Raw genomic sequence first — 19,033 nt, forward strand, 5'->3', positions numbered from 1 at the left:
AGCCTTGCTTGCCTACAAAGAGAGCAGCAATTTGGATTTGTTACTATGTTACCTAGAAGAATAACAAACTGTGCAAGGATGGAGGTTGTAGGAGCAAGGAGAAGTTGTCTGTAAAGTTGGTGGATGCCTATTTTCCATTTTGCAGTCCCTTGTCTCCCTCTTGTGGCCTCCTGGAGGCAACTAGCTGTGCAAAAAAAAGACAGCCTGGCGGCCGGCTGTTGCAGTGTTGCCCTCTCAGGCAACACTGAGTGACTGACTGAGCCTCACCGTCTTATATAAAGTTCAGACGGAACTTTGCACGTGTCATAGTGGAGCCCTCAGGATTCCAGAGCCAGCTTTCTGACATCATAATGGGGCCTCAGAGATAAAAGCCTGGGCCCAGGCAGTGTTGGTCAGTGCTGCTCAGCAGGCAGCACTGGACTGGACTGGATTACAGCTGATACAAGGTGTGAAGGAACAAGGGGTGGCTGTGGGCATGCACTTGCTGCCGCTGCCAGTGTTTATCTGCATGGCAGCAGGGCATTTGGGCGTTGCCAGGAAGGCGTTTTTATGTAGATTCCTCCTCTTTCAGCACTGCATTGTGGTGCAAGCAAAAGAAGCAAATCCTGTCTGGCTTCCTCTCCGGCCTTTATTCACCTCCCGTGTAGCTGTGAGTGTGTGAGCCTGCAGGGCCCCATGGAATTGCCTAGAAGTAGGCTGAATCGCTGCAAGGGCTGAACAGCAGTATCGGGCAGGCTCGGGCAACGCGCGGCCCGTTCGGGTTATCGCTTCTCGGCCTTTTGGCTAAGATCAAGTGTAGTATCTGTTCTTATCAGTTTAATATCTGATACGTCCCCTATCTGGGGACCATATATTAAATGGATTTTTAGAACAGGGAGATGGAAATAGAGCTTGCTCTGTCCACTCCACGCATTGACCTGGTATTGCAGTATTTCCAGGACCGGTGCACCCTTTCCTTATGTGTTGACTAAAAGCAGATTCCAAAAGTGTTTTTTGTCTTTGCTATTGTTTCTGTCTTTCTGAAGGGATCTCCCCTTTTAATCCCATTATTTCAACACCTGTTGGACAATGCATGAGTGATAATGAGCTCATTGATTAAATGCAATTAATGAATAGATTGCCACCTCTTGTTGTGTGTCGTCTGTGTTTCTGTGTTTCCGGCATTTCACATTGGAACACCTCATTCACCTTCCTTGTCTTCTCTCCGCCCTCCCTTTTAGGTAAGTTAAAGAGCTGCACCTGAGCCAGCCACTGATTGATTGATTGATTGATTGATTGATTGATTGATTGATTGATTGATTGATTGATGCAGCACAACAGTCAAATAGTGGAGTGGAGTAGGGGAACAGCAAACAGCCAATAAAGCAGCCCGCCCGCTCGCCTGCCCGCCACAATGGACCTACCTGTGTACACTAGATGGATGTGATGGAATGTACTGTCGTCCCTACATTTCAAGAAGAAGTAAGAATTGCAGTTGCAACAAAGCCTTGCTTGCCTACAAAGAGAGCAGCAATTTGGATTTGTTACTATGTTACCTAGAAGAATAACAAACTGTGCAAGGATGGAGGTTGTAGGAGCAAGGAGAAGTTGTCTGTAAAGTTGGTGGATGCCTATTTTCAATTTTGCAGTCCCTTGTCTCCCTCTTGTGGCCTCCTGGAGGCAACTAGCTGTGCAAAAAAAAGACAGCCTGGCGGCCGGCTGTTGCAGTGTTGCCCTCTCAGGCAACACTGAGTGACTGACTGAGCCTCACCGTCTTATATAAAGTTCAGACGGAACTTTGCACGTGTCATAGTGGAGCCCTCAGGATTCCAGAGCCAGCTTTCTGACATCATAATGGGGCCTCAGAGATAAAAGCCTGGGCCCAGGCAGTGTTGGTCAGTGCTGCTCAGCAGGCAGCACTGGACTGGACTGGATTACAGCTGATACAAGGTGTGAAGGAACAAGGGGTGGCTGTGGGCATGCACTTGCTGCCGCTGCCAGTGTTTATCTGCATGGCAGCAGGGCATTTGGGCGTTGCCAGGAAGGCGTTTTTATGTAGATTCCTCCTCTTTCAGCACTGCATTGTGGTGCAAGCAAAAGAAGCAAATCCTGTCTGGCTTCCTCTCCGGCCTTTATTCACCTCCCGTGTAGCTGTGAGTGTGTGAGCCTGCAGGGCCCCATGGAATTGCCTAGAAGTAGGCTGAATCGCTGCAAGGGCTGAACAGCAGTATCGGGCAGGCTCGGGCAACGCGCGGCCCGTTCGGGTTATCGCTTCTCGGCCTTTTGGCTAAGATCAAGTGTAGTATCTGTTCTTATCAGTTTAATATCTGATACGTCCCCTATCTGGGGACCATATATTAAATGGATTTTTAGAACAGGGAGATGGAAATAGAGCTTGCTCTGTCCACTCCACGCATTGACCTGGTATTGCAGTATTTCCAGGACCGGTGCACCCTTTCCTTATGTGTTGACTAAAAGCAGATTCCAAAAGTGTTTTTTGTCTTTGCTATTGTTTCTGTCTTTCTGAAGGGATCTCCCCTTTTAATCCCATTATTTCAACACCTGTTGGACAATGCATGAGTGATAATGAGCTCATTGATTAAATGCAATTAATGAATAGATTGCCACCTCTTGTTGTGTGTCGTCTGTGTTTCTGTGTTTCCGGCATTTCACATTGGAACACCTCATTCACCTTCCTTGTCTTCTCTCCGCCCTCCCTTTTAGGTAAGTTAAAGAGCTGCACCTGAGCCAGCCACTGATTGATTGATTGATTGATTGATTGATTGATTGATTGATTGATTGATTGATTGATGCAGCACAACAGTCAAATAGTGGAGTGGAGTAGGGGAACAGCAAACAGCCAATAAAGCAGCCCGCCCGCTCGCCTGCCCGCCACAATGGACCTACCTGTGTACACTAGATGGATGTGATGGAATGTACTGTCGTCCCTACATTTCAAGAAGAAGTAAGAATTGCAGTTGCAACAAAGCCTTGCTTGCCTACAAAGAGAGCAGCAATTTGGATTTGTTACTATGTTACCTAGAAGAATAACAAACTGTGCAAGGATGGAGGTTGTAGGAGCAAGGAGAAGTTGTCTGTAAAGTTGGTGGATGCCTATTTTCCATTTTGCAGTCCCTTGTCTCCCTCTTGTGGCCTCCTGGAGGCAACTAGCTGTGCAAAAAAAAGACAGCCTGGCGGCCGGCTGTTGCAGTGTTGCCCTCTCAGGCAACACTGAGTGACTGACTGAGCCTCACCGTCTTATATAAAGTTCAGACGGAACTTTGCACGTGTCATAGTGGAGCCCTCAGGATTCCAGAGCCAGCTTTCTGACATCATAATGGGGCCTCAGAGATAAAAGCCTGGGCCCAGGCAGTGTTGGTCAGTGCTGCTCAGCAGGCAGCACTGGACTGGACTGGATTACAGCTGATACAAGGTGTGAAGGAACAAGGGGTGGCTGTGGGCATGCACTTGCTGCCGCTGCCAGTGTTTATCTGCATGGCAGCAGGGCATTTGGGCGTTGCCAGGAAGGCGTTTTTATGTAGATTCCTCCTCTTTCAGCACTGCATTGTGGTGCAAGCAAAAGAAGCAAATCCTGTCTGGCTTCCTCTCCGGCCTTTATTCACCTCCCGTGTAGCTGTGAGTGTGTGAGCCTGCAGGGCCCCATGGAATTGCCTAGAAGTAGGCTGAATCGCTGCAAGGGCTGAACAGCAGTATCGGGCAGGCTCGGGCAACGCGCGGCCCGTTCGGGTTATCGCTTCTCGGCCTTTTGGCTAAGATCAAGTGTAGTATCTGTTCTTATCAGTTTAATATCTGATACGTCCCCTATCTGGGGACCATATATTAAATGGATTTTTAGAACAGGGAGATGGAAATAGAGCTTGCTCTGTCCACTCCACGCATTGACCTGGTATTGCAGTATTTCCAGGACCGGTGCACCCTTTCCTTATGTGTTGACTAAAAGCAGATTCCAAAAGTGTTTTTTGTCTTTGCTATTGTTTCTGTCTTTCTGAAGGGATCTCCCCTTTTAATCCCATTATTTCAACACCTGTTGGACAATGCATGAGTGATAATGAGCTCATTGATTAAATGCAATTAATGAATAGATTGCCACCTCTTGTTGTGTGTCGTCTGTGTTTCTGTGTTTCCGGCATTTCACATTGGAACACCTCATTCACCTTCCTTGTCTTCTCTCCGCCCTCCCTTTTAGGTAAGTTAAAGAGCTGCACCTGAGCCAGCCACTGATTGATTGATTGATTGATTGATTGATTGATTGATTGATTGATTGATGCAGCACAACAGTCAAATAGTGGAGTGGAGTAGGGGAACAGCAAACAGCCAATAAAGCAGCCCGCCCGCTCGCCTGCCCGCCACAATGGACCTACCTGTGTACACTAGATGGATGTGATGGAATGTACTGTCGTCCCTACATTTCAAGAAGAAGTAAGAATTGCAGTTGCAACAAAGCCTTGCTTGCCTACAAAGAGAGCAGCAATTTGGATTTGTTACTATGTTACCTAGAAGAATAACAAACTGTGCAAGGATGGAGGTTGTAGGAGCAAGGAGAAGTTGTCTGTAAAGTTGGTGGATGCCTATTTTCCATTTTGCAGTCCCTTGTCTCCCTCTTGTGGCCTCCTGGAGGCAACTAGCTGTGCAAAAAAAAGACAGCCTGGCGGCCGGCTGTTGCAGTGTTGCCCTCTCAGGCAACACTGAGTGACTGACTGAGCCTCCCCGTCTTATATAAAGTTCAGACGGAACTTTGCACGTGTCATAGTGGAGCCCTCAGGATTCCAGAGCCAGCTTTCTGACATCATAATGGGGCCTCAGAGATAAAAGCCTGGGCCCAGGCAGTGTTGGTCAGTGCTGCTCAGCAGGCAGCACTGGACTGGACTGGATTACAGCTGATACAAGGTGTGAAGGAACAAGGGGTGGCTGTGGGCATGCACTTGCTGCCGCTGCCAGTGTTTATCTGCATGGCAGCAGGGCATTTGGGCGTTGCCAGGAAGGCGTTTTTATGTAGATTCCTCCTCTTTCAGCACTGCATTGTGGTGCAAGCAAAAGAAGCAAATCCTGTCTGGCTTCCTCTCCGGCCTTTATTCACCTCCCGTGTAGCTGTGAGTGTGTGAGCCTGCAGGGCCCCATGGAATTGCCTAGAAGTAGGCTGAATCGCTGCAAGGGCTGAACAGCAGTATCGGGCAGGCTCGGGCAACGCGCGGCCCGTTCGGGTTATCGCTTCTCGGCCTTTTGGCTAAGATCAAGTGTAGTATCTGTTCTTATCAGTTTAATATCTGATACGTCCCCTATCTGGGGACCATATATTAAATGGATTTTTAGAACAGGGAGATGGAAATAGAGCTTGCTCTGTCCACTCCACGCATTGACCTGGTATTGCAGTATTTCCAGGACCGGTGCACCCTTTCCTTATGTGTTGACTAAAAGCAGATTCCAAAAGTGTTTTTTGTCTTTGCTATTGTTTCTGTCTTTCTGAAGGGATCTCCCCTTTTAATCCCATTATTTCAACACCTGTTGGACAATGCATGAGTGATAATGAGCTCATTGATTAAATGCAATTAATGAATAGATTGCCACCTCTTGTTGTGTGTCGTCTGTGTTTCTGTGTTTCCGGCATTTCACATTGGAACACCTCATTCACCTTCCTTGTCTTCTCTCCGCCCTCCCTTTTAGGTAAGTTAAAGAGCTGCACCTGAGCCAGCCACTGATTGATTGATTGATTGATTGATTGATTGATTGATTGATTGATTGATTGATTGATTGATGCAGCACAACAGTCAAATAGTGGAGTGGAGTAGGGGAACAGCAAACAGCCAATAAAGCAGCCCGCCCGCTCGCCTGCCCGCCACAATGGACCTACCTGTGTACACTAGATGGATGTGATGGAATGTACTGTCGTCCCTACATTTCAAGAAGAAGTAAGAATTGCAGTTGCAACAAAGCCTTGCTTGCCTACAAAGAGAGCAGCAATTTGGATTTGTTACTATGTTACCTAGAAGAATAACAAACTGTGCAAGGATGGAGGTTGTAGGAGCAAGGAGAAGTTGTCTGTAAAGTTGGTGGATGCCTATTTTCCATTTTGCAGTCCCTTGTCTCCCTCTTGTGGCCTCCTGGAGGCAACTAGCTGTGCAAAAAAAAGACAGCCTGGCGGCCGGCTGTTGCAGTGTTGCCCTCTCAGGCAACACTGAGTGACTGACTGAGCCTCACCGTCTTATATAAAGTTCAGACGGAACTTTGCACGTGTAATAGTGGAGCCCTCAGGATTCCAGAGCCAGCTTTCTGACATCATAATGGGGCCTCAGAGATAAAAGCCTGGGCCCAGGCAGTGTTGGTCAGTGCTGCTCAGCAGGCAGCACTGGACTGGACTGGATTACAGCTGATACAAGGTGTGAAGGAACAAGGGGTGGCTGTGGGCATGCACTTGCTGCCGCTGCCAGTGTTTATCTGCATGGCAGCAGGGCATTTGGGCGTTGCCAGGAAGGCGTTTTTATGTAGATTCCTCCTCTTTCAGCACTGCATTGTGGTGCAAGCAAAAGAAGCAAATCCTGTCTGGCTTCCTCTCCGGCCTTTATTCACCTCCCGTGTAGCTGTGAGTGTGTGAGCCTGCAGGGCCCCATGGAATTGCCTAGAAGTAGGCTGAATCGCTGCAAGGGCTGAACAGCAGTATCGGGCAGGCTCGGGCAACGCGCGGCCCGTTCGGGTTATCGCTTCTCGGCCTTTTGGCTAAGATCAAGTGTAGTATCTGTTCTTATCAGTTTAATATCTGATACGTCCCCTATCTGGGGACCATATATTAAATGGATTTTTAGAACAGGGAGATGGAAATAGAGCTTGCTCTGTCCACTCCACGCATTGACCTGGTATTGCAGTATTTCCAGGACCGGTGCACCCTTTCCTTATGTGTTGACTAAAAGCAGATTCCAAAAGTGTTTTTTGTCTTTGCTATTGTTTCTGTCTTTCTGAAGGGATCTCCCCTTTTAATCCCATTATTTCAACACCTGTTGGACAATGCATGAGTGATAATGAGCTCATTGATTAAATGCAATTAATGAATAGATTGCCACCTCTTGTTGTGTGTCGTCTGTGTTTCTGTGTTTCCGGCATTTCACATTGGAACACCTCATTCACCTTCCTTGTCTTCTCTCCGCCCTCCCTTTTAGGTAAGTTAAAGAGCTGCACCTGAGCCAGCCACTGATTGATTGATTGATTGATTGATTGATTGATTGATTGATTGATTGATTGATTGATTGATTGATTGATTGATTGATTGATGCAGCACAACAGTCAAATAGTGGAGTGGAGTAGGGGAACAGCAAACAGCCAATAAAGCAGCCCGCCCGCTCGCCTGCCCGCCACAATGGACCTACCTGTGTACACTAGATGGATGTGATGGAATGTACTGTCGTCCCTACATTTCAAGAAGAAGTAAGAATTGCAGTTGCAACAAAGCCTTGCTTGCCTACAAAGAGAGCAGCAATTTGGATTTGTTACTATGTTACCTAGAAGAATAACAAACTGTGCAAGGATGGAGGTTGTAGGAGCAAGGAGAAGTTGTCTGTAAAGTTGGTGGTTGCCTATTTTCCATTTTGCAGTCCCTTGTCTCCCTCTTGTGGCCTCCTGGAGGCAACTAGCTGTGCAAAAAAAAGACAGCCTGGCGGCCGGCTGTTGCAGTGTTGCCCTCTCAGGCAACACTGAGTGACTGACTGAGCCTCACCGTCTTATATAAAGTTCAGACGGAACTTTGCACGTGTCATAGTGGAGCCCTCAGGATTCCAGAGCCAGCTTTCTGACATCATAATGGGGCCTCAGAGATAAAAGCCTGGGCCCAGGCAGTGTTGGTCAGTGCTGCTCAGCAGGCAGCACTGGACTGGACTGGATTACAGCTGATACAAGGTGTGAAGGAACAAGGGGTGGCTGTGGGCATGCACTTGCTGCCGCTGCCAGTGTTTATCTGCATGACAGCAGGGCATTTGGGCGTTGCCAGGAAGGCGTTTTTATGTAGATTCCTCCTCTTTCAGCACTGCATTGTGGTGCAAGCAAAAGAAGCAAATCCTGTCTGGCTTCCTCTCCGGCCTTTATTCACCTCCCGTGTAGCTGTGAGTGTGTGAGCCTGCAGGGCCCCATGGAATTGCCTAGAAGTAGGCTGAATCGCTGCAAGGGCTGAACAGCAGTATCGGGCAGGCTCGGGCAACGCGCGGCCCGTTCGGGTTATCGCTTCTCGGCCTTTTGGCTAAGATCAAGTGTAGTATCTGTTCTTATCAGTTTAATATCTGATACGTCCCCTATCTGGGGACCATATATTAAATGGATTTTTAGAACAGGGAGATGGAAATAGAGCTTGCTCTGTCCACTCCACGCATTGACCTGGTATTGCAGTATTTCCAGGACCGGTGCACCCTTTCCTTATGTGTTGACTAAAAGCAGATTCCAAAAGTGTTTTTTGTCTTTGCTATTGTTTCTGTCTTTCTGAAGGGATCTCCCCTTTTAATCCCATTATTTCAACACCTGTTGGACAATGCATGAGTGATAATGAGCTCATTGATTAAATGCAATTAATGAATAGATTGCCACCTCTTGTTGTGTGTCGTCTGTGTTTCTGTGTTTCCGGCATTTCACATTGGAACACCTCATTCACCTTCCTTGTCTTCTCTCCGCCCTCCCTTTTAGGTAAGTTAAAGAGCTGCACCTGAGCCAGCCACTGATTGATTGATTGATTGATTGATTGATTGATTGATTGATGCAGCACAACAGTCAAATAGTGGAGTGGAGTAGGGGAACAGCAAACAGCCAATAAAGCAGCCCGCCCGCTCGCCTGCCCGCCACAATGGACCTACCTGTGTACACTGGATGGATGTGATGGAATGTACTGTCGTCCCTACATTTCAAGAAGAAGTAAGAATTGCAGTTGCAACAAAGCCTTGCTTGCCTACAAAGAGAGCAGCAATTTGGATTTGTTACTATGTTACCTAGAAGAATAACAAACTGTGCAAGGATGGAGGTTGTAGGAGCAAGGAGAAGTTGTCTGTAAAGTTGGTGGATGCCTATTTTCCATTTTGCAGTCCCTTGTCTCCCTCTTGTGGCCTCCTGGAGGCAACTAGCTGTGCAAAAAAAAGACAGCCTGGCGGCCGGCTGTTGCAGTGTTGCCCTCTCAGGCAACACTGAGTGACTGACTGAGCCTCACCGTCTTATATAAAGTTCAGACGGAACTTTGCACGTGTCATAGTGGAGCCCTCAGGATTCCAGAGCCAGCTTTCTGACATCATAATGGGGCCTCAGAGATAAAAGCCTGGGCCCAGGCAGTGTTGGTCAGTGCTGCTCAGCAGGCAGCACTGGACTGGACTGGATTACAGCTGATACAAGGTGTGAAGGAACAAGGGGTGGCTGTGGGCATGCACTTGCTGCCGCTGCCAGTGTTTATCTGCATGGCAGCAGGGCATTTGGGCGTTGCCAGGAAGGCGTTTTTATGTAGATTCCTCCTCTTTCAGCACTGCATTGTGGTGCAAGCAAAAGAAGCAAATCCTGTCTGGCTTCCTCTCCGGCCTTTATTCACCTCCCGTGTAGCTGTGAGTGTGTGAGCCTGCAGGGCCCCATGGAATTGCCTAGAAGTAGGCTGAATCGCTGCAAGGGCTGAACAGCAGTATCGGGCAGGCTCGGGCAACGCGCGGCCCGTTCGGGTTATCGCTTCTCGGCCTTTTGGCTAAGATCAAGTGTAGTATCTGTTCTTATCAGTTTAATATCTGATACGTCCCCTATCTGGGGACCATATATTAAATGGATTTTTAGAACAGGGAGATGGAAATAGAGCTTGCTCTGTCCACTCCACGCATTGACCTGGTATTGCAGTATTTCCAGGACCGGTGCACCCTTTCCTTATGTGTTGACTAAAAGCAGATTCCAAAAGTGTTTTTTGTCTTTGCTATTGTTTCTGTCTTTCTGAAGGGATCTCCCCTTTTAATCCCATTATTTCAACACCTGTTGGACAATGCATGAGTGATAATGAGCTCATTGATTAAATGCAATTAATGAATAGATTGCCACCTCTTGTTGTGTGTCGTCTGTGTTTCTGTGTTTCCGGCATTTCACATTGGAACACCTCATTCACCTTCCTTGTCTTCTCTCCGCCCTCCCTTTTAGGTAAGTTAAAGAGCTGCACCTGAGCCAGCCACTGATTGATTGATTGATTGATTGATTGATTGATTGAATGATTGATTGATGCAGCACAACAGTCAAATAGTGGAGTGGAGTAGGGGAACAGCAAACAGCCAATAAAGCAGCCCGCCCGCTCGCCTGCCCGCCACAATGGACCTACCTGTGTACACTAGATGGATGTGATGGAATGTACTGTCGTCCCTACATTTCAAGAAGAAGTAAGAATTGCAGTTGCAACAAAGCCTTGCTTGCCTGCAAAGAGAGCAGCAATTTGGATTTGTTACTATGTTACCTAGAAGAATAACAAACTGTGCAAGGATGGAGGTTGTAGGAGCAAGGAGAAGTTGTCTGTAAAGTTGGTGGATGCCTATTTTCCATTTTGCAGTCCCTTGTCTCCCTCTTGTGGCCTCCTGGAGGCAACTAGCTGTGCAAAAAAAAGACAGCCTGGCGGCCGGCTGTTGCAGTGTTGCCCTCTCAGGCAACACTGAGTGACTGACTGAGCCTCACCGTCTTATATAAAGTTCAGACGGAACTTTGCACGTGTCATAGTGGAGCCCTCAGGATTCCAGAGCCAGCTTTCTGACATCATAATGGGGCCTCAGAGATAAAAGCCTGGGCCCAGGCAGTGTTGGTCAGTGCTGCTCAGCAGGCAGCACTGGACTGGACTGGATTACAGCTGATACAAGGTGTGAAGGAACAAGGGGTGGCTGTGGGCATGCACTTGCTGCCGCTGCCAGTGTTTATCTGCATGGCAGCAGGGCATTTGGGCGTTGCCAGGAAGGCGTTTTTATGTAGATTCCTCCTCTTTCAGCACTGCATTGTGGTGCAAGCAAAAGAAGCAAATCCTGTCTGGCTTCCTCTCCGGCCTTTATTCACCTCCCGTGTAGCTGTGAGTGTGTGAGCCTGCAGGGCCCCATGGAATTGCCTAGAAGTAGGCTGAATCGCTGCAAGGGCTGAACAGCAGTATCGGGCAGGCTCGGGCAACGCGCGGCCCGTTCGGGTTATCGCTTCTCGGCCTTTTGGCTAAGATCAAGTGTAGTATCTGTTCTTATCAGTTTAATATCTGATACGTCCCCTATCTGGGGACCATATATTAAATGGATTTTTAGAACAGGGAGATGGAAATAGAGCTTGCTCTGTCCACTCCACGCATTGACCTGGTATTGCAGTATTTCCAGGACCGGTGCACCCTTTCCTTATGTGTTGACTAAAAGCAGATTCCAAAAGTGTTTTTTGTCTTTGCTATTGTTTCTGTCTTTCTGAAGGGATCTCCCCTTTTAATCCCATTATTTCAACACCTGTTGGACAATGCATGAGTGATAATGAGCTCATTGATTAAATGCAATTAATGAATAGATTGCCACCTCTTGTTGTGTGTCGTCTGTGTTTCTGTGTTTCCGGCATTTCACATTGGAACACCTCATTCACCTTCCTTGTCTTCTCTCCGCCCTCCCTTTTAGGTAAGTTAAAGAGCTGCACCTGAGCCAGCCACTGATTGATTGATTGATTGATTGATTGATTGATTGATTGATTGATTGATTGATTGATTGATTGATGCAGCACAACAGTCAAATAGTGGAGTGGAGTAGGGGAACAGCAAACAGCCAATAAAGCAGCCCGCCCGCTCGCCTGCCCGCCACAATGGACCTACCTGTGTACACTAGATGGATGTGATGGAATGTACTGTCGTCCCTACATTTCAAGAAGAAGTAAGAATTGCAGTTGCAACAAAGCCTTGCTTGCCTACAAAGAGAGCAGCAATTTGGATTTGTTACTATGTTACCTAGAAGAATAACAAACTGTGCAAGGATGGAGGTTGTAGGAGCAAGGAGAAGTTGTCTGTAAAGTTGGTGGATGCCTATTTTCCATTTTGCAGTCCCTTGTCTCCCTCTTGTGGCCTCCTGGAGGCAACTAGCTGTGCAAAAAAAAGACAGCCTGGCGGCTGGCTGTTGCAGTGTTGCCCTCTCAGGCAACACTGAGTGACTGACTGAGCCTCACCGTCTTATATAAAGTTCAGACGGAACTTTGCACGTGTCATAGTGGAGCCCTCAGGATTCCAGAGCCAGCTTTCTGACATCATAATGGGGCCTCAGAGATAAAAGCCTGGGCCCAGGCAGTGTTGGTCAGTGCTGCTCAGCAGGCAGCACTGGACTGGACTGGATTACAGCTGATACAAGGTGTGAAGGAACAAGGGGTGGCTGTGGGCATGCACTTGCTGCCGCTGCCAGTGTTTATCTGCATGGCAGCAGGGCATTTGGGCGTTGCCAGGAAGGCGTTTTTATGTAGATTCCTCCTCTTTCAGCACTGCATTGTGGTGCAAGCAAAAGAAGCAAATCCTGTCTGGCTTCCTCTCCGGCCTTTATTCACCTCCCGTGTAGCTGTGAGTGTGTGAGCCTGCAGGGCCCCATGGAATTGCCTAGAAGTAGGCTGAATCGCTGCAAGGGCTGAACAGCAGTATCGGGCAGGCTCGGGCAACGCGCGGCCCGTTCGGGTTATCGCTTCTCGGCCTTTTGGCTAAGATCAAGTGTAGTATCTGTTCTTATCAGTTTAATATCTGATACGTCCCCTATCTGGGGACCATATATTAAATGGATTTTTAGAACAGGGAGATGGAAATAGAGCTTGCTCTGTCCACTCCACGCATTGACCTGGTATTGCAGTATTTCCAGGACCGGTGCACCCTTTCCTTATGTGTTGACTAAAAGCAGATTCCAAAAGTGTTTTTTGTCTTTGCTATTGTTTCTGTCTTTCTGAAGGGATCTCCCCTTTTAATCCCATTATTTCAACACCTGTTGGACAATGCATGAGTGATAATGAGCTCATTGATTAAATGCAATTAATGAATAGATTGCCACCTCTTGTTGTGTGTCGTCTGTGTTTCTGTGTTTCCGGCATTTCACATTGGAACACCTCATTCACCTTCCTTGTCTTCTCTCCGCCCTCCCTTTTAGGTAAGTTAAAGAGCTGCACCTGAGCCAGCCACTGATTGATTGATTGATTGATTGATTGATTGATTGATTGATTGATTGATTGATGCAGCACAACAGTCAAATAGTGGAGTAGGGGAACAGCAAACAGCCAATAAAGCAGCCCGCCCGCTCGCCTGCCCGCCACAATGGACCTACCTGTGTACACTAGATGGATGTGATGGAATGTACTGTCGTCCCTACATTTCAAGAAGAAGTAAGAATTGCAGTTGCAACAAAGCCTTGCTTGCCTGCAAAGAGAGCAGCAATTTGGATTTGTTACTATGTTACCTAGAAGAATAACAAACTGTGCAAGGATGGAGGTTGTAGGAGCAAGGAGAAGTTGTCTGTAAAGTTGGTGGATGCCTATTTTCCATTTTGCAGTCCCTTGTCTCCCTCTTGTGGCCTCCTGGAGGCAACTAGCTGTGCAAAAAAAAGACAGCCTGGCGGCCGGCTGTTGCAGTGTTGCCCTCTCAGGCAACACTGAGTGACTGACTGAGCCTCACCGTCTTATATAAAGTTCAGACGGAACTTTGCACGTGTCATAGTGGAGCCCTCAGGATTCCAGAGCCAGCTTTCTGACATCATAATGGGGCCTCAGAGATAAAAGCCTGGGCCCAGGCAGTGTTGGTCAGTGCTGCTCAGCAGGCAGCACTGGACTGGACTGGATTACAGCTGATACAAGGTGTGAAGGAACAAGGGGTGGCTGTGGGCATGCACTTGCTGCCGCTGCCAGTGTTTATCTGCATGGCAGCAGGGCATTTGGGCGTTGCCAGGAAGGCGTTTTTATGTAGATTCCTCCTCTTTCAGCACTGCATTGTGGTGCAAGCAAAAGAAGCAAATCCTGTCTGGCTTCCTCTCCGGCCTTTATTCACCTCCCGTGTAGCTGTGAGTGTGTGAGCCTGCAGGGCCCCATGGAATTGCCTAGAAGTAGGCTGAATCGCTGCAAGGGCTGAACAGCAGTATCGGGCAGGCTCGGGCAACGCGCGGCCCGTTCGGGTTATCACTTCTCGGCCTTTTGGCTAAGATCAAGTGTAGTATCTGTTCTTATCAGTTTAATATCTGATACGTCCCCTATCTGGGGACCATATATTAAATGGATTTTTAGAACAGGGAGATGGAAATAGAGCTTGCTCTGTCCACTCCACGCATTGACCTGGTATTGCAGTATTTCCAGGACCGGTGCACCCTTTCCTTATGTGTTGACTAAAAGCAGATTCCAAAAGTGTTTTTTGTCTTTGCTATTGTTTCTGTCTTTCTGAAGGGATCTCCCCTTTTAATCCCATTATTTCAACACCTGTTGGACAATGCATGAGTGATAATGAGCTCATTGATTAAATGCAATTAATGAATAGATTGCCACCTCTTGTTGTGTGTCGTCTGTGTTTCTGTGTTTCCGGCATTTCACATTGGAACACCTCATTCACCTTCCTTGTCTTCTCTCCGCCCTCCCTTTTAGGTAAGTTAAAGAGCTGCACCTGAGCCAGCCACTGATTGATTGATTGATTGATTGATTGATTGATTGATTGATTGATTGATTGATTGATGCAGCACAACAGTCAAATAGTGGAGTGGAGTAGGGGAACAGCAAACAGCCAATAAAGCAGCCCGCCCGCTCGCCTGCCCGCCACAATGGACCTACCTGTGTACACTAGATGGATGTGATGGAATGTACTGTCGTCCCTACATTTCAAGAAGAAGTAAGAATTGCAGTTGCAACAAAGCCTTGCTTGCCTACAAAGAGAGCAGCAATTTGGATTTGTTACTATGTTACCTAGAAGAATAACAAACTGTGCAAGGATGGAGGTTGTAGGAGCAAGGAGAAGTTGTCTGTAAAGTTGGTGGATGCCTATTTTCCATTTTGCAGTCCCTTGTCTCCCTCTTGTGGCCTCCTGGAGGCAACTAGCTGTGCAAAAAAAAGACAGCCTGGCGGCTGGCTGTTGCAGTGTTGCCCTCTCAGGCAACACTGAGTGACTGACTGAGCCTCACCGTCTTATATAAAGTTCAGACGGAACTTTGCACGTGTCATAGTGGAGCCCTCAGGATTCCAGAGCCAGCTTTCTGACATCATAATGGGGCCTCAGAGATAAAAGCCTGGGCCCAGGCAGTGTTGGTCAGTGCTGCTCAGCAGGCAGCACTGGACTGGACTGGATTACAGCTGATACAAGGTGTGAAGGAACAAGGGGTGGCTGTGGGCATGCACTTGCTGCCGCTGCCAGTGTTTATCTGCATGGCAGCAGGGCATTTGGGCGTTGCCAGGAAGGCGTTTTTATGTAGATTCCTCCTCTTTCAGCACTGCATTGTGGTGCAAGCAAAAGAAGCAAATCCTGTCTGGCTTCCTCTCCGGCCTTTATTCACCTCCCGTGTAGCTGTGAGTGTGTGAGCCTGCAGGGCCCCATGGAATTGCCTAGAAGTAGGCTGAATCGCTGCAAGGGCTGAACAGCAGTATCGGGCAGGCTCGGGCAACGCGCGGCCCGTTCGGGTTATCGCTTCTCGGCCTTTTGGCTAAGATCAAGTGTAGTATCTGTTCTTATCAGTTTAATATCTGATACGTCCCCTATCTGGGGACCATATATTAAATGGATTTTTAGAACAGGGAGATGGAAATAGAGCTTGCTCTGTCCACTCCACGCATTGACCTGGTATTGCAGTATTTCCAGGACCGGTGCACCCTTTCCTTATGTGTTGACTAAAAGCAGATTCCAAAAGTGTTTTTTGTCTTTGCTATTGTTTCTGTCTTTCTGAAGGGATCTCCCCTTTTAATCCCATTATTTCAACACCTGTTGGACAATGCATGAGTGATAATGAGCTCATTGATTAAATGCAATTAATGAATAGATTGCCACCTCTTGTTGTGTGTCGTCTGTGTTTCTGTGTTTCCGGCATTTCACATTGGAACACCTCATTCACCTTCCTTGTCTTCTCTCCGCCCTCCCTTTTAGGTAAGTTAAAGAGCTGCACCTGAGCCAGCCACTGATTGATTGATTGATTGATTGATTGATTGATTGATGCAGCACAACAGTCAAATAGTGGAGTGGAGTAGGGGAACAGCAAACAGCCAATAAAGCAGCCCGCCCGCTCGCCTGCCCGCCACAATGGACCTACCTGTGTACACTAGATGGATGTGATGGAATGTACTTTCGTCCCTACATTTCAAGAAGAAGTAAGAATTGCAGTTGCAACAAAGCCTTGCTTGCCTACAAAGAGAGCAGCAATTTGGATTTGTTACTATGTTACCTAGAAGAATAACAAACTGTGCAAGGATGGAGGTTGTAGGAGCAAGGAGAAGTTGTCTGTAAAGTTGGTGGATGCCTATTTTCCATTTTGCAGTCCCTTGTCTCCCTCTTGTGGCCTCCTGGAGGCAACTAGCTGTGCAAAAAAAAGACAGCCTGGCGGCCGGCTGTTGCAGTGTTGCCCTCTCAGGCAACACTGAGTGACTGACTGAGCCTCACCGTCTTATATAAAGTTCAGACGGAACTTTGCACGTGTCATAGTGGAGCCCTCAGGATTCCAGAGCCAGCTTTCTGACATCATAATGGGGCCTCAGAGATAAAAGCCTGGGCCCAGGCAGTGTTGGTCAGTGCTGCTCAGCAGGCAGCACTGGACTGGACTGGATTACAGCTGATACAAGGTGTGAAGGAACAAGGGGTGGCTGTGGGCATGCACTTGCTGCCGCTGCCAGTGTTTATCTGCATGGCAGCAGGGCATTTGGGCGTTGCCAGGAAGGCGTTTTTATGTAGATTCCTCCTCTTTCAGCACTGCATTGTGGTGCAAGCAAAAGAAGCAAATCCTGTCTGGCTTCCTCTCCGGCCTTTATTCACCTCCCGTGTAGCTGTGAGTGTGTGAGCCTGCAGGGCCCCATGGAATTGCCTAGAAGTAGGCTGAATCGCTGCAAGGGCTGAACAGCAGTATCGGGCAGGCTCGGGCAACGCGCGGCCCGTTCGGGTTATCGCTTCTCGGCCTTTTGGCTAAGATCAAGTGTAGTATCTGTTCTTATCAGTTTAATATCTGATACGTCCCCTATCTGGGGACCATATATTAAATGGATTTTTAGAACAGGGAGATGGAAATAGAGCTTGCTCTGTCCACTCCACGCATTGACCTGGTATTGCAGTATTTCCAGGACCGGTGCACCCTTTCCTTATGTGTTGACTAAAAGCAGATTCCAAAAGTGTTTTTTGTCTTTGCTATTGTTTCTGTCTTTCTGAAGGGATCTCCCCTTTTATTCCCATTATTTCAACACCTGTTGGACAATGCATGAGTGATAATGAGCTCATTGATTAAATGCAATTAATGAATAGATTGCCACCTCTTGTTGTGTGTCGTCTGTGTTTCTGTGTTTCCGGCATTTCACATTGGAACACCTCATTCACCTTCCTTGTCTTCTCTCCGCCCTCCCTTTTAGGTAAGTTAAAGAGCTGCACCTGAGCCAGCCACTGATTGATTGATTGATTGATTGATTGATTGATTGATTGATTGATTGATTGATTGATTGATTGATTGATGCAGCACAACAGTCAAATAGTGGAGTGGAGTAGGGGAACAGCAAACAGCCAATAAAGCAGCCCGCCCGCTCGCCTGCCCGCCACAATGGACCTACCTGTGTACACTAGATGGATGTGATGGAATGTACTGTCGTCCCTACATTTCAAGAAGAAGTAAGAATTGCAGTTGCAACAAAGCCTTGCTTGCCTACAAAGAGAGCAGCAATTTGGATTTGTTACTATGTTACCTAGAAGAATAACAAACTGTGCAAGGATGGAGGTTGTAGGAGCAAGGAGAAGTTGTCTGTAAAGTTGGTGGATGCCTATTTTCCATTTTGCAGTCCCTTGTCTCCCTCTTGTGGCCTCCTGGAGGCAACTAGCTGTGCAAAAAAAAGACAGCCTGGCGGCCGGCTGTTGCATTGTTGCCCTCTCAGGCAACACTGAGTGACTGACTGAGCCTCACCGTCTTATATAAAGTTCAGACGGAACTTTGCACGTGTCATAGTGGAGCCCTCAGGATTCCAGAGCCAGCTTTCTGACATCATAATGGGGCCTCAGAGATAAAAGCCTGGGCCCAGGCAGTGTTGGTCAGTGCTGCTCAGCAGGCAGCACTGGACTGGACTGGATTACAGCTGATACAAGGTGTGAAGGAACAAGGGGTGGCTGTGGGCATGCACTTGCTGCCGCTGCCAGTGTTTATCTGCATGGCAGCAGGGCATTTGGGCGTTGCCAGGAAGGCGTTTTTATGTAGATTCCTCCTCTTTCAGCACTGCATTGTGGTGCAAGCAAAAGAAGCAAATCCTGTCTGGCTTCCTCTCCGGCCTTTATTCACCTCCCGTGTAGCTGTGAGTGTGTGAGCCTGCAGGGCCCCATGGAATTGCCTAGAAGTAGGCTGAATCGCTGCAAGGGCTGAACAGCAGTATCGGGCAGGCTCGGGCAACGCGCGGCCCGTTCGGGTTATCGCTTCTCGGCCTTTTGGCTAAGATCAAGTGTAGTATCTGTTCTTATCAGTTTAATATCTGATACGTCCCCTATCTGGGGACCATATATTAAATGGATTTTTAGAACAGGGAGATGGAAATAGAGCTTGCTCTGTCCACTCCACGCATTGACCTGGTATTGCAGTATTTCCAGGACCGGTGCACCCTTTCCTTATGTGTTGACTAAAAGCAGATTCCAAAAGTGTTTTTTGTCTTTGCTATTGTTTCTGTCTTTCTGAAGGGATCTCCCCTTTTAATCCCATTATTTCAACACCTGTTGGACAATGCATGAGTGATAATGAGCTCATTGATTAAATGCAATTAATGAATAGATTGCCACCTCTTGTTGTGTGTCGTCTGTGTTTCTGTGTTTCCGGCATTTCACATTGGAACACCTCATTCACCTTCCTTGTCTTCTCTCCGCCCTCCCTTTTAGGTAAGTTAAAGAGCTGCACCTGAGCCAGCC

The 19,033-nt window shown here is 47.8% G+C and overlaps 13 non-coding genes across 13 annotated transcripts; all 13 read left to right on the top strand.

Annotated features, from left to right (window-relative positions):
• Positions 1-763: 763 nt before the first annotated feature.
• On the top strand, positions 764-954 carry LOC142711745 (U2 spliceosomal RNA). The gene has a single exon (XR_012870094.1). It is a non-coding gene; the product is annotated as a U2 spliceosomal RNA (small nuclear RNA).
• A 1,292-nt stretch (positions 955-2,246) lies between these two features.
• LOC142711757 (U2 spliceosomal RNA) lies at positions 2,247-2,437 on the top strand. The gene has a single exon (XR_012870105.1). It is a non-coding gene; the product is annotated as a U2 spliceosomal RNA (small nuclear RNA).
• A 1,292-nt stretch (positions 2,438-3,729) lies between these two features.
• Positions 3,730-3,920, top strand: LOC142711769 (U2 spliceosomal RNA). Its single transcript, XR_012870116.1, has one exon. It is a non-coding gene; the product is annotated as a U2 spliceosomal RNA (small nuclear RNA).
• A 1,284-nt stretch (positions 3,921-5,204) lies between these two features.
• Positions 5,205-5,395, top strand: LOC142711781 (U2 spliceosomal RNA). The gene has a single exon (XR_012870127.1). It is a non-coding gene; the product is annotated as a U2 spliceosomal RNA (small nuclear RNA).
• Positions 5,396-6,691: 1,296 nt separating this feature from the next.
• Positions 6,692-6,882, top strand: LOC142711630 (U2 spliceosomal RNA). The gene has a single exon (XR_012869992.1). It is a non-coding gene; the product is annotated as a U2 spliceosomal RNA (small nuclear RNA).
• Positions 6,883-8,198: 1,316 nt separating this feature from the next.
• Positions 8,199-8,389, top strand: LOC142711642 (U2 spliceosomal RNA). Its single transcript, XR_012870003.1, has one exon. It is a non-coding gene; the product is annotated as a U2 spliceosomal RNA (small nuclear RNA).
• Positions 8,390-9,665: 1,276 nt separating this feature from the next.
• On the top strand, positions 9,666-9,856 carry LOC142711654 (U2 spliceosomal RNA). Its single transcript, XR_012870014.1, has one exon. It is a non-coding gene; the product is annotated as a U2 spliceosomal RNA (small nuclear RNA).
• Positions 9,857-11,140: 1,284 nt separating this feature from the next.
• LOC142711666 (U2 spliceosomal RNA) lies at positions 11,141-11,331 on the top strand. Its single transcript, XR_012870025.1, has one exon. It is a non-coding gene; the product is annotated as a U2 spliceosomal RNA (small nuclear RNA).
• A 1,300-nt stretch (positions 11,332-12,631) lies between these two features.
• On the top strand, positions 12,632-12,822 carry LOC142711678 (U2 spliceosomal RNA). The gene has a single exon (XR_012870036.1). It is a non-coding gene; the product is annotated as a U2 spliceosomal RNA (small nuclear RNA).
• A 1,283-nt stretch (positions 12,823-14,105) lies between these two features.
• Positions 14,106-14,296, top strand: LOC142711736 (U2 spliceosomal RNA). The gene has a single exon (XR_012870089.1). It is a non-coding gene; the product is annotated as a U2 spliceosomal RNA (small nuclear RNA).
• Positions 14,297-15,588: 1,292 nt separating this feature from the next.
• Positions 15,589-15,779, top strand: LOC142711690 (U2 spliceosomal RNA). Its single transcript, XR_012870047.1, has one exon. It is a non-coding gene; the product is annotated as a U2 spliceosomal RNA (small nuclear RNA).
• Positions 15,780-17,051: 1,272 nt separating this feature from the next.
• Positions 17,052-17,242, top strand: LOC142711702 (U2 spliceosomal RNA). Its single transcript, XR_012870058.1, has one exon. It is a non-coding gene; the product is annotated as a U2 spliceosomal RNA (small nuclear RNA).
• A 1,304-nt stretch (positions 17,243-18,546) lies between these two features.
• LOC142711714 (U2 spliceosomal RNA) lies at positions 18,547-18,737 on the top strand. The gene has a single exon (XR_012870069.1). It is a non-coding gene; the product is annotated as a U2 spliceosomal RNA (small nuclear RNA).
• The last annotated feature ends 296 nt before the right edge of the window (positions 18,738-19,033 follow it).

Source organism: Rhinoderma darwinii, unplaced genomic scaffold, assembly GCF_050947455.1.
Source record: "Rhinoderma darwinii isolate aRhiDar2 unplaced genomic scaffold, aRhiDar2.hap1 Scaffold_431, whole genome shotgun sequence".
In the NCBI taxonomy this organism is placed as follows: Eukaryota; Metazoa; Chordata; class Amphibia; order Anura; family Rhinodermatidae; genus Rhinoderma; species Rhinoderma darwinii.